Source organism: Natator depressus, chromosome 2 (assembly GCF_965152275.1).
Source record: "Natator depressus isolate rNatDep1 chromosome 2, rNatDep2.hap1, whole genome shotgun sequence".
In the NCBI taxonomy this organism is placed as follows: domain Eukaryota; kingdom Metazoa; phylum Chordata; order Testudines; family Cheloniidae; genus Natator; species Natator depressus.
In genome coordinates, this window is record NC_134235.1 from 104,943,549 (window position 1) to 104,957,946 (window position 14,398).

At 40.3% G+C, this 14,398-nt stretch overlaps 1 long non-coding RNA gene across 2 annotated transcripts in view; it reads right to left on the bottom strand.

The window, feature by feature from the left end:
- Positions 1-13,767, bottom strand: part of LOC141982575 (uncharacterized) — a 342,639-nt gene extending 328,872 nt beyond the window's left edge. The window contains exons 1-2 of one of the 2 annotated variants that reach the window (XR_012638124.1): positions 13,348-13,767; positions 9,282-9,584 (exon numbers count right to left, since the gene is read on the bottom strand). This is a non-coding gene — a long non-coding RNA (uncharacterized LOC141982575). Of the gene's footprint in view, positions 1-9,281; positions 9,585-12,003; positions 12,146-13,347 lie in introns of those variants that run through there. The other variant, XR_012638125.1, reaches the window with a different exon arrangement.
- Positions 13,768-14,398: the final 631 nt, after the last annotated feature.

A 14,398-nucleotide genomic window follows, 5' to 3' on the forward strand; every position in this document is an offset into this window, starting at 1 on the left:
AAAATATGTCTGTTAGTCTGTTTAAGCGTTACTAGCTCTGAAATAATTTTGGACTTTAAATGTTGTGGGTGAAAATGACATACAACTGCAGTGCTACACCAGCAGCCAGTATATTCAAAACTGCGAGACAATCTAGTGTTTTCAGCATCCAAACACTTACATCTCATGTTTTCAAAAGAAGGTATAGTGCTTCAATTTCTGCTATAGCTCTTCTTGAGATACTGCTGATAAAACATTGGAATTTCAAGAAAGATGGTAATCAGAATGACATGGATATCCGGTGTCTTGCAGCCTGCTAGAGCTAGAAGTAATTGTTGTACCACACACCAGTGTAAAACTGAAAACTCCAGCTTTGCAATGGCATATAGTATTAGTTCTCCAACCCTGGTGTTTCTCAAGAAATCTGACGACCCCAGAACAGATGAAATCTCATTCCATTTCTGGCAGCTATGTTAAGTTGCCCTAAACCACAAAAATAATTTTTTTTTAAATAGGGAAAAGAGTGTCTAAAACATGTGCAGATAATTTTAAAGTCAGTTTAACTGATCAACTTTAAATTACATTATAAATTCAAACTTTTAAAATTCTCTCAAGTGGCATGTGCATGAAAAATTGCATAGGATTATAATTTGAGTTGGCAGTGCAGCTTGTTATAAAGATAGCTAGTTTAAATTTTTACTGATTTTGTTTTCATTCAAGCATTTTATACTTTTAAAAAGCCATGTGATCAATCCATAACATACAACATATGTACCGTAGCTGATAGTCACATGGTTTACATAATAATGAAATGCATATAGAAAATTTATATATTTCAGACCTTCCTAAATTTTATTCAGATGACCAAAACCAAGAGATTCTATGGTTTAAAAGCTTCCTTTTGATTTAAACAAAGTTTTTTGCTGTACAATCAGATCGTCACCTAAAATAGACCAAAAATAATTCTCATACATTAGGTACATATAAAGGTGAATGACAGTATTCAAATATCAGGTTTTGATATTGCTGAAAAGAATATATGAAAGAAATGTCAGTTCATCCAGATAAACCAAGTAGTTATGGACATAATCTTTAAACATGCACAGAAGAGAAGCTTTACATTTATAACCTATAGAATGCATGGATTAGAATTAAGACTGACCATAAAATCACACATGTGATTCATGAAGCTGCAGCACACCTACATGATAAGAAGCATACATTTAATTTAGAAATGAATGTATTTCATTAGTTGTTTTGTGATCTTAATGAATTTCAGTGATCAAAGTGAGATACTGAGAACATCAAGTACAGCCAAGGATAGCAAAAGCAGGAACTCTCAAAATTTCCTACACATGGATCTCTCAAAGCACCTCATTTCTGACCACTATTCCCAGTTCTGAGTGCAGAACTTCTAATGAGGGAAGCTACTGTCTATATTACAGTGCCAAATTGTGTTGTCAGGGAAAATATTAATCACCAGAAAAACAGGTCTAATTTTTTTCTTTCCAAATTTACTTTTCATCAATGAGGATATGAATTATTTATCAGTTCCCATTTTCAAACTTATGAACTTCACACACAAAAAGTGTCTCTCTTTTACTACACTTTTGCAGCCTCTTTAGATTGAAGCTAAACACACAATAAGCGCTGATGTCTCAACATCCGTTAACTTGGTTATTCTGAATCCATCATCAATTTTGTTATTGGCAATATGTATGTACTGACCCATGGACTCTGATCAAAAGTAGATCAGCAAATTCTGAAAATTGCTCAGTGAATGGCCACACAAATCCTTGCCTACAGCATGTATAAATTTAGCAAATTTCATGGTGTTAAATCTACTACTTGCTTACAGTGGAAAAATTGATTATAAGCCCAACAGTGGCACATATCCAAAGTATTAAATTATTGAATTTTCTGAAGGACAAATGTTAGCATTTATCTAAAGGCCTTCTTACACTGCATAGTATTGAAAAATTAAACAGAGGAGGCTAATTTTATCCCGCGTGTAACCTCACTGAGGATAGCAGAGTTATTTCAGAAAACAATTTCATTCAGAACATGTAGCGCTAAAAAAAAAAAAAAAGGAACTTTCCCTTTTTCAGAGCATTGTATGACAGCGGTTTTCTCATTCACTATATGGGGATCAATCCCACTGATCCCCAAGATAGCTATACCCCATATCATGGCCATTTAAGGACTTAATTAACTTTTCACATTTGAAGCACTCTGATGGCACAATTTTGAGACACATAATTTATTGCAAACAACAGAGTTAATTGTCTCCCCTATTCCAATATCATAGTATTCACTCTGAATCTCTCAAAATTTCACATTTAACTAAAGAAACTTGTTTAAAGTGCTCTTGTTTGAACTACATAGAAGGCGTCATTTAAATGAACCAGAGTCTATTTCATTATTTGGATATATAGATATATTTTTTTTTATTTTTTTATTTTTTTTTTAATGTTGGCCATCCACACCCAGCTGGGAAGAACCAATTAGCTGTGGTCAGTAAATGGCTCACAATATGACTGAAATTCGGTCGTATTTTTTCTGTGGCTATTTTTAATATCAATAGAAGAAGGAAGGTTTTCTGGAGTGGACTCCAGCAGCTACAAGCAGATATGGCCTAGGTTCTGCTTGTGGCTGTCCAGAAGAATAGAATATATGAAATTTCCTCTCCAAAAGAGAGGAAACCATTCAATAGAGATCCATTAAAGAATATTCAGGATAAGATCCCATTTGCCTGTTGTGTACTATTGACTTAGCTAATCTGTTAGGAAGAGCTTTCTGCCCAGGCTGCACATGGGTACAATGGAAACTACTATGGTCCTTGGGACAGAACCTAGGTGGCCACATACTGAGCAACTTGCTCTAGCTTTTAGTTTGCTTGATTTTGGCTTTTGGTGCCTGCTCCTTGTAAGGCTATGGAGAGAAATAGCAGGTCTTTGGTTTAGTGCACTATCATGTTTGATAGTCTTTCCAACAACTCTGATGGTGAACTCTTCCAAGGACCAATAATTACAATCTAGGTTCCCTGTCTCAAGACCAGCCTACCTTGGAACCACGACAGAAGGAATAAGCGCATCCTAGAGATTTGCCACTGGGAAGTCCATCTACAGATTTCCACCTAGCAGGATAGTAGTAAGCCCTCCTGTATATGAAATGTATGTGTCCTTGGTCTTCAACAAAGTTATAAAGCCCATACCATATTACTCAACACTTGGTGGGGAGGAAATATCAGATGCCTTTGAATCTCTGAATATAATTTTTTTTCTACCTATAGGTAGAACAGCAAGAAGGAAAAACTTACCCAATATCTGGACACTTCCTAAAGTGGAAATAACCCAGAAGAAAGGGAAAATCCAGGACCAGCCAATTCACTTTGTACGTCTGAGATGTTGAAGGAGGCTCTGAATTTTGTTATATGCCTTGTCAAAGAGAAAGCCTAATTCATTTTTGAATCAAGTGGCAGAAAGGAATACTGGAAAGATGGGTGGAGAGAGGACCTCCATAGGGCATTTTCATCTCAGATAGTTGAATTGAGAGACCTGAATGTACAGCAGGATGTATCCTTGAGTCATTGAATGGAGCATAATGTCCTTGAGACAGCAGGTTCTTCCATAAAAAGTGTTGTTTCCAGCGACATCAAGAGTACCTGTGGCCTGAACTAGAATTAATATCTTTAGGAAGTTATGTGACCCCACCTCTTAGTATTTGCATTTAAACATCCACCTGAATGATCACAGAGGTATAAATATGCCTACTTTCATATCAGCCATATCTTTTCCCCCAAAAGAAGTCCCACAAGATAACAGAAGTGCTCAGCTTTTGTAGGATGGCAAACTAGTGTCCCACCAACTAATGGGTTTGAAAACTCAAACAAGTGCACTTAAAATTATGCAAATAGAGCTCTACCAAAAATAAGCATACTATATATCTACTCAGGATGGCTTATCTTTGCAGCGCTGAACATGTCAGTGCTTGTCAGCCAGCATATTTTCATAAATTATTAATGCACTAGCAGTAATATTGAATAGCTTCCTGTTTAGATCTCTCATAAAATACTCAGAGATAAAGTTAAAGAGAACCTCTTGGGTTCGCTTGTCCATCCTTTTGCAATCAAAGGTCAGGAAAGGTCACAAGAGATCCAACAAATCTTAGGGCTTCAGTTTTCCTGCCTGTGCATTGGTACTATTTTTCCACCCTTGGCATAGCAGTTAAGCCATAAGTTTAAATATTTTTCCTACAACTTGGGGTATTTGTTTAAGTCTCTGGGTAAAATTTTACTCAAAGTTCCTAATGGACAAGTTTCTGTGGGTAAAATTTTATTCAAAGCACCTAAGGGACCAAGTCACTTTTGAAAATGGGACTCAGGAGACTAAGTAACTAGTATGAAGTGTTGTTGTAACCATGTCAGTCCCAGGATATTAGAGACACAATAGAGGTAATATCTTCTATTGGACCAACTTCTGTTGGTGAGGAAAGATAATCTTTTGAGTTTACACAGAGATAATTACAAAGATAATCTTTCTTCAGTTCTGTATAAACTCAAAAGCTTGTGTCTCTCACCAACGGAAGTTGGTCCAACAAGAGATATTACTTCACCCACCTTATCTCTCTAAGTCACTGTCACTTCTGAAAATTTTACCCAAAAATCTATTTTTAAAAAATTAGATATTTTTGTATTGGCACTAGGCATTCCTCAGTGCTTCTTGATTTAATCCTTAAAATGCTAAATGAATGTTTCCTACTTAAAAAGAAAGATACAGCAAAAAAGTGTGAACACACAGCCAGTAACAGCCATAGAAGATCAACTCTTCAAGTGCCATCTTACAACCAGCATTACCTATCTATGACTGCTACAAGTGCTATACTCATGATGACTAAAGTAACATTTCAGAACAGAAAGAAATTAAGAGTTAATTTTTTTTCTTCATTTTTGCTTGATTGATAGTTTGAAATACTTTTTTGCATGTTAAATATATTACCAGTATTAACAACATCTTTTATTTGGAGACATTTAACATAACCGGAATTAGATATTCAAAAGTGTGCTTCTATCTAAATAAATATCTTGCATGACTGTAGCACTTGGCTTAGTGTCCAACACTGCATTTAGGTGTAAAGACATTTAGCAAATTCACACTCCTGTGTCCAGTTGTTAGGTATACTAAAGCGCTGATTCATTATTTCCACACACTGGAAAATACTCATGTTTATATCCAAAACAATAATATTCAGCACTTGCATAGTGCTTTCCATCTACCAAGATCTTTACAAACATTACGTAATGTTGTAAAACACACAATAAAATGAATAGAATAAGAGATTATGACATTTTGAAACATATGAAATACAATACACATAACATGTAAATGTTTACTGTAATTAGATATAATTTCACCCATTTTGAAAAGTTGCATATGTGACTTTCAACAGGACCATTCTGATTTAAGGCAAATGGTTGAAGTGTTTTATTTCTGTACAGTAAGTAATTACAGTATTTTCCTAGCGATCTCTACAATGTGTACAGTTATGCACATAGAATCTGCACTTGCAGCAGCATTGTAACCATATAGGGGAAGTTTCTCCCTCTATGGCCATATCTGATTCTCTGTTAAAAGGCAGAGTTCTCAAACCCCCCTAGAAACCTAAACATGTCTATGTATTTTAATCAACGAAAGGGAAAGATACCAAGCACAATAGCATACAGCTCAGGCTTCACAGAAGGTCTGCAGCAAATTTCAAATAATGTCTGTTTAAGTACAAAAGATCAGAATAGAGTCTGCTAGTGGGTTGGAAACACCATCCAGTTATATAAAAATAAATACAACTGAGATGAAAAATAGAGCAAGATGAAAACAAATGTATTCCAATAACTATTCATGTCCATCCTGACCTATAAACTTAGCATTTTAAAGCAAGTGCCTTGCATGCTGGTGCCTAAGCTTTGCTTCTGCAATCTGCTGCCCCTCAATATTTCTGAGTCAGAGCGCTAATATACAGGTATTACTTTAAAAAAAACAAAAAACAAACAAACAAACAAAAAAAAACATGGTTACATAATTCACATACAGTAATTCTTCCGTTCTAACATTGTTCAGCATTTACTGGGCCACAAACCATCCTCTTTTCATGAAGTCAGTATAATTTTTTCACAAAGATTAAGGCCCAATATTTGTACTGATCCTATGAAATTCTAATAATTCAGTTTAAGAATGCTAGATATATTGACAAACCAGTGAAGTGATACAGAATGAAAGAAGAAAATACTGTATTTTTAGCTATAATTATGAACTATAACAGATGTCAATATGAATCAGCACTGAGCAAAATAAGAGATAAAAACAATGGATTGATGCCTTTTCTTTAGCACCAAAGGTAAATGTAAACATCTGTACAATTAGAGACAATAAACCAGACTACATTCTGTGCATCTGCATGCAGGGGAGCCCTTCCATACATCTTTCTCACCACTTTCCCAGTGTAAAATATGGGGTCAACCGCCTCGGAGGCACTATCTGCCCTATATACCCAGTCTCTGGGCTACTAAAGACCCCTCCTTGAGGCCAGGAATCTCAATCTCAAAGTTGCATTAAGTTGCCCTCATAGTCTAAACATGGAAACTCTCACTGTTCCCCAAATGCTATGTTGGGGGCAGCTGCCAGTGAAGGAAGCTCAGGCAACATTGGTCCACCGGAGCTGTTCTGCTGAAAATGAGAAAGGCCCCACAGAGCTAACACAAGGTACAGGGCCCTGTGACAAATAGTCAATGAGAATTTGTGCAGATCTCGGGTTCTTTCTTCTAAAAGAACTGGAGAACTCATTCTTTTGGGGGGAAGGGAGGATGACTCAAGGAGGAAGTGAAATGAAGGGGGAGGGAGCAGGACCTCACTGAGTTTTCCTTTCCGCAGGGCCCCAACCTGCAGGTTTTTCCTACAGGAGAGGGCAATCTCTCCCCTCCTCTGCATGACCGCTATTCACCTTAACATCCAACTGCACCACACCTTTAAGTACCTACGAGACAGCAGTTACAACAATCCCCGTTTCTTCCTTCCTTTCTTCCCAGTGACCACTATTACAATTTAACCATCCATGACAGACTGTGAAAGCACTTTGCATCCCTTTTATATTCTCTTCTCTAACTCCCACTTCAAACTGTTGCTCTTTGTCATTTCCATGGTCATTTTCACGTCAATAAGAAATAAAAAGAATGTGGAAAAAGAGCATTTCTTACAAACAAAGCTTGTGGGGTCAAAAGTTTTTCTTATGATGTCACTGAATAATGAGAACAGGTTGAATAATGAGAACTGAGGTGGATCTGAATACAACTTTATAGCATAAGGTTTTCTCCCTGACTTTAGTCAGTTGTAATGTGAGACCTTATTTCACTTAATAAAGTAACTCGAAAGCATTCTCTAACCATTGTATTTTTCCTTCTCTCTCTTTGAATCCTGCTTTTCATTTTTCCTGAAAGTGGTCCAAAGTAATATGAGATAACAAATTGTATTTTTTATCCTTAAATCTTATTTCAGTCCCTGAGATATTAATGATAGAAATGTAATGCAAATGCAAATCAAAGTATTACAAGAAAAACATACAGTAATTTGTTTTGTATGTCCTGAAAACCATGACAGCAAGAAACTTCAATAACACCAAAGACTCAAATAATTGTAAAGCACAGTAGTCATCTCTTCTTAAAGATTTATATAAATTTTTGCTCCAGGTATCAAATTTTGATCAAATTAACAGATTTCAAATAGATGTAAAAAATAAATCACATTTTCCATTTATTAGAAAAAACAGTAAAAGGCAAAGAGCTGTAGATTGGTAAGAGGTAAGCAACTGATGAGGAAGAGAACTATCTTCATTGAAAACAAGTTTTTTTGAAAATTGTATAACTTAACGACTGAGCTTTTGCTGTGAGCTGATGCTAAATGGCAAAATTTTATGCAGCACAGATCTTTTTACAAACAGCCAAGTACTTTCTTTGTGGTGAATCTTGAAAACAAAGACTTCCATACTGCTGATTTAAGGTGTCCCAAGTTCCAGAAGAAATGTCCACAGAAAACAAATTTTAAGGGTACAAATCTAGAACTATACTAAGGGCATTCAGTACTTTGCAAGATCATAGCCTCAGTAAGCAACAGAAATAAAAAAGTACATCCTCAAAAAAACCCATCAGGTGCAGGTAACTATACACAAAACAAGCACAAAGACAATCAGTCTCTCTTTACAGCTGTAAAGGATAAAAAGTGATTATTTGTTCAGATTTCTAATTTTGCTCTAAACTAGGCCAACCAGCTCAGGACTTTTCTTGAGATGATGTACACTTGTCTACCCTACATCTTGTATAGGCCAGATGAGGGAAAGGATACATCTAAAACAACCATTTTAATATTGTTCATACTATGTTGTAAATACATTCCATACAAAACAAGTATCAAACTGATATGAAGTCTTTTTTGCACTGAAAACTCATGATTCTCTTTCCAAACTTCATAATTAATTTAGAGACACCATAGAGTTCCCAAACTATATTATTAACATCTTAGATTCATGACATTATTCCATGTTTAATAGTTTACTTTTTCTCCATAAACCTTAATTTTTGCTTGTCTCTCAGTTTGAGCGACGAAAAGAGAATGGGGTCAGGTTCAACTGTCCAGATTCATCAACTCCCACAATGCTGTAAGATCTGAATTGCAAATAAATACGGTAGAACAAGAATGTTTAAATCCAAACTAAAAAAAAAACAAAACACTTTTCATTTTACTTTTGTTAATGAAAAATTCTAGTGATCCTAACTTCTGTAAAAATGTTTGCTTTGAGGGTGGTATTTTTTACTTATGTATTTTAAAGAGAACACACTTATTTTAGACTGAATTCAATGCAGGATTGCCCCTTTAAATGGCAATTCTGTTACATTTCCTACAGTCATGATATATTTAAACTGTTTTTAATCTTTCTTTTCTTAAAAGTTAGTGGCTTGATTTTAGAGATTCCCAGCACTTCTAATTCCCACTGATTTCAAAGGGATTTGTGAGTATTCAATACCTCTGAAAAAGATCAGGCCATAAATAGTGTATTAACTTACTGTATTCTGTCTAAATTTAAGAAACGTATGTCACATGCAAAATTAGAGAGACATTCCTCTCAGTTACATCACATAATGCTATTGATAGCTATAAAAGAAAATGGAAAGAACAAATACAAGTTTGTCTACAATGAAAACGTAATATTTAATCTTTCAATGGATAAAAATATGTTTTGCAATTAGAGAACATACCTACCTTATTTTAATTGTAGAATATCATTGTCACAAAGCGATCTACTCCAGACCATTTTCAACAGTACCTTCCATATTTTCTGATTTCTTCAAGAGCCACTACCACCAGTTTTATCAGTTTATTAATAGATGTATAAATCCAAATGATGATGTTTGATGTCTTTAGTCATTCAGTGTTTGTACTCTGTTAATCCCCACTAAAGTATCCACAGCCGTATTCCACCATTTGAAGAGCAAAGGCAATATGGCACCTATTCCTGTAAGGTGTTTTGGCAGCCATCATGCTTCTCTGACAATCACACTTTACCTATTCAGATAAAATTAATGAGTGAGTGTTAGTTCTAAACACATGAGCAATAATACTATATAGTAATTCTGCAGAACCATTCCTGGCTCAAGTATAAATATCAAAGTTACAATCTAGCATTTGAATAACTTCAGCTGTTTTATTTAATAGACGATTTGTTCATATTCTAAATTTAAATTTGGTGATTGCTTAAACTTGGAAAACTTCATCATGTTGGAATACTACAAAAGAATCCAGTTGGATATTATTATTTAGTACTTTCAATACCCTGTGAAACGGGCATGGGTATTTCTTTACACAATGAATACTCTTACATCTTAGAAAACCCTAAAGCATTAAGGGGAAAAGTGACTAGAGGATCTTCAAAAGGCCTCAGAAATATTTCAAAACCCTGAAGTTAGAAAGATATGGCAAGTAAGAAAGTATCCGGGAGACGGTGATAAGTAAGGGAGTGCACATGCTCAGACACTGGGGTGGGGCAGGGCAGAACCGAAAGCCTTGTCCACAGTAGCCTTCCCCCCAGCTAAGATTTCCTAGTATTGCATCTCCACCAGTAGGAGTGCTAGTGTAGACAAGGTGCTAGCAATATTTCAAATGTTGCTGCTGAGACCTGGCCCTACACAGAACAGATGACAAAGCAATTTAAAGCAGCAGCTTGTCTACACTTGTGTTCCCACTGCTCCTACCTCTGGTGTGGCTCCTTCAGTGGTAGCAGCAATGGGAAATTTTAAGGGGGAGGGAAATGATGGTGCAGACAGGGGTTGTGTGTGTTGATGGGGGTGGGCGTTAAGGGAACCTGTTTTTGTGCTGCCAGGGTTGGGGTGGGCAGGAAGGAGAGAGGAGAACAAACTTCTACATAGCAGAGGGAGGATGAGAAATAGAGAAACCCTTTGTGGAGAGGATGAAGCATGCCTATAGGGAGGAGGATGGGAGACTGCACCAGTGTAGGGGAGAGGAGGCTTGGTGGGAGGAAGTGTGTGTGTGTGGGGGGGGGGATTTTGTGTAATGAGTCCTGTGTATGTAAAGGGGGAGCCTACATACCTGTGAGAGTGAAAGAGAAAGTTATTTGGAGGGTGAGGGGAGGAGTAGGGAAGGAGCCTGCACCTTTGAGCGGGTGTGTGTGCCCGTGTGCATGGTTTGGGAGAGGGGAGAGACCCTAGCATGTGAGAGGAGAGAGGAGAATGTGTGACCATAGCTGGAGACTGGAAAAGTACAGGGACATTTGTGGCAATGGGAAATAAAAAGGAGAAGAACAGAGAGGTAGTGGGGGTGGAGAGAGAGATGCGCAGAGGAGGAAGAGAACACCACAGGGGGGAAAAAGGGGGAAGGTGGCAGAGTGGGATGAAGGGAAGAGAAGGAGCAGTTATTACACGATGTAGAAAAAGTGAGGGGAAATGGAAAAAACAATAGCTAAGATGTACAGACCAAAAAAAGGGAAGGAAGTGAAAAGAAGAAATACAAGGAAGACAGTATCGGATGAAGTGAGCCGTAGCTCATGAAAGCTTATGCTCAAATAAATGTGTTAGTCTCTAAGGTGCCACAAGTACTCCTTTTCGCAAATACAGACTAACACGGCTGCTACTCTGAAAAAAGGAAGACAGTATAAGTTTTCCAAAGTTGGAGTATTTAATAGAAAGCAGAAATGCTAAAACACTACAATAAATAACCAATTAAGGTTTGGTTTTCTGTTTTGTTTTAAGGCCATTGGATAAAAACATACTGTGGAGGTGAAGGGAGTTTCACTTGGGACCAGCCTGGTCTGACCATCCTAAATTCACCATCGTAAATTGAACAAAATTCTCCTTCCTACTCTCTACTCCGCTCCCCAGACTGGTTGTATGTGGTTGCACCTATGCCCTCCTGCACACCTTACTCTACCTGTCCCCTATCCTCACTGTATTTGCAGTGTCCAAATACCGGGCACTTCCCAGCATCTTACCCACAGTTCCACAAATGCACTATACATCCCCCACCTTCCCGTTACTGGGCTCTCCCCCTCCCACTAAAACACCCCTCGTCACCCCCACCCCGCCAGATTTTGCTGCCAGCATTTCTGAACATTTTTTGTTCCGATTATTCCCCTAATCCTGGGAAGTTTTCCTGTTCGGATCCTTCCTCCTCCCAGGAAAAAGGACACCCAGACTCTTAAAGTTCTCTATATCCTAAAGAAAGCCTGCACGGGGCCAGGACCGACTAGCGTCCACCAATCTATTGTACGTAAGCAGATACAGAATAGCTGCGTTGCCGTCATAAAACAATACTTCCATGTGCTGTTACATAAGTACAAAGAAAGAAAAAAGATTCCTCTAGCCTGTGATTTCCCTCTAGAGCACCCGCACTTCACACTTTCAATTCACTCTGAAGCCTGTAACAGGGGGAGGGGAGAAAAGAGCAAATAAACCCTAGGACAAAAACTCACCTTCTCCCTTCTTTAAACTCTGAAAACGAAATCGAGGGAATTCCTTATGAGGCCACGGTGGGGCTGTTTGTTTTGTAAGTAATGAGAAAGCTTGGAGGAAGTTGGGCAATTCTCTCTGGATAAAGTTCCCGAAGATTGGATAACCCAGAAGAGGAGAGAGATGGAGAGTTCATCCGAGTTTCTCCTTTTGTTCAAGTTCCCTGAGCAGACAAAGAGCCGGCAAGCGGCAGCAGGTTCCTCTCTGCCTCTCCCCCCTTTCCCTCCCCCAGCCCAGTCCTTGCGTATCCAAAGGAGCAACTCAGGTCCAGCACTGCCCTTCCCCTCTTCTTCTTCCTCCATTCAATTAACACTGCAAATGTTAGTCCTCCCCATCTCTAGCAGGCTCCCAAATCCAAACTTCCTGCTAACTGAGCCTCCCAGAAAAACAATTTCAATCGGGGGGGGGGGGGGAGGGAGAGACAGGGAGAGAAACATCTCTCAAATCATTATTTCCGGTAGATGCACCTCTTTGTTTGGATTCCCTTGACAATCACTGAGAACAATCCCCTTGGTATCTGGTTTCGGTCAGTTTGGTCTTCTACAGTCTGAAGGACAAATGTAGATTAAAGGAAAATATAAAAACGAGAGAAGAAAGGGTCCATTTACAGGCACACACGCATACACACGAGTGGATTTGGCAAGACTTTGTCCTTTCACTTGTGGAGACATCCAGCCTTCAGAACAAAAGCTTAATCCCGGCCACGAGACCACCAACAAAAGATATTTCAGCCTTTGGCATCTCTACCTGTTGCGCAAACCACAGAGATGGTGCCAGCAGCATCCCCTGGCAAACCAAAAAAAAAAAAAAAGTGCAAAAACCACACTGCCCTTCACCTGTCCCCCAGCCACCAGACCATCTACCCAGCCCCTCTCCAAACAAAACCAGAAGAGGAGGAAAAGGTAACAACAGCCAAGAGCCCCAGACCTAATCTGCACCCAGGAAGACGGGGGATTTCCAGAAGCCCTGCCCGGGGCCCATCCCATTCATTATCTGCACAAATAAATCACACCGCCCTCAGAGCTTGAACCCCTTTCACTTGCTCCTTGATGCCGACGATTTAGCCAGGAAAATTAGACAGCCCCTTCCACCCCAAGGAAAAGAAAGGCCATTTCTGGCTCTGGGACCCGCTCTCGCTCTCTCCATTTCATCTGCGATGGAGCAGATAGTCGCCATGGGCAGCAACCTTGTGCGCTAACTTTCTGTTTAAGTTTCACTGTCCTGGGAAGGAACCCGGGTGCAGTGGGATGGACGGCGTGTTAGTTGCGCAACAGGACAAAAGAAAAGCAGAGTAAATCGCAACTCACCTTGGTGTGATACACCTTCCGCTTTCCTCCTCCTCCTCCAAGCGCCTGGCTCCTTTGGGTGGAGGGAGGTGTTTGACGGGAAAGGCTAATCGCTGTCGATCGTTCTTGACCTGTATGTGTCTGGCTCAGCCACCCTCTCCAAAGGTCCCCCCTCCACCCCCCCAGCAGAACAAAGGAGCTCTCCTCGCTTTGTGTGTAACTTTCTCATGCCGCCCACCCCGCTTCGCAACTTTCCAGCCCAATTCAGACGGAGTGCCGGGGTGGGGGTGGGGGGGGAGAGAGAGAAATCAAATCAGTCCTGAGCTGCAACCCCTGCACCCCCTAGCTAACCAGCAGTGACGCACGCCCACCCCCAGAAAGTGAACCTCACTGTGACTCACATCAGAGAAGGGGCTAGAAGTTGCAGGAACCAGCCCTACGCCTAAGCGAGGTGCTGCGGACTCCCCTGCACGGGGGGTGTGTGTGTGTGTGTGTGTGCGCGCGCGTTTTTGTTTTGGAGGAGGAGGGTGACGGGGGGGGGGGGAGAGGAGTCATTAGCCCGATGGGAAGAAGCGGCGGAGGCGGCGGCGGCGGCTCCGGGTCCCTTTGTGTGCACGTGCGAGAGGAGAGGCTCTGGCCGCGCCTTGTTGTTGAGCTCTGGGATCCCGCCCTCCAGTCCCCACCACGGGCACGGCCCAGCCACCAGCAAGGGAAGCGGCCACCCCGAGCAGAAAACGGCAGCGCTGGGCTCGCCCTCCTCCTCTTCCCTTCCGCGCAGAGCTTCGCTTGTAGCAGGACCCCCCCACCCCCCCGCCCCACACACACACCCCCCACCCCTGCGGCCAGGAGCTCGGCACATTCGGTTTTGAATTACTACTGGCGGTGTCCAAAATACCTGATGGGGCTGCAGGTAGGAGCCTCCCCGCCCCGCCCCGTGCTGTCGCCTCCCCATCCCCGGGCCCACAGGAGAGACCGTTGTTCAAAGTTACCTGAAACAGAGAGGGGGAGTCAAAGGGAAGGTGGAGGGAGAAAGCCCCCCACACGCACTCTTAAGGGGCAGGGGAGAGAAAAA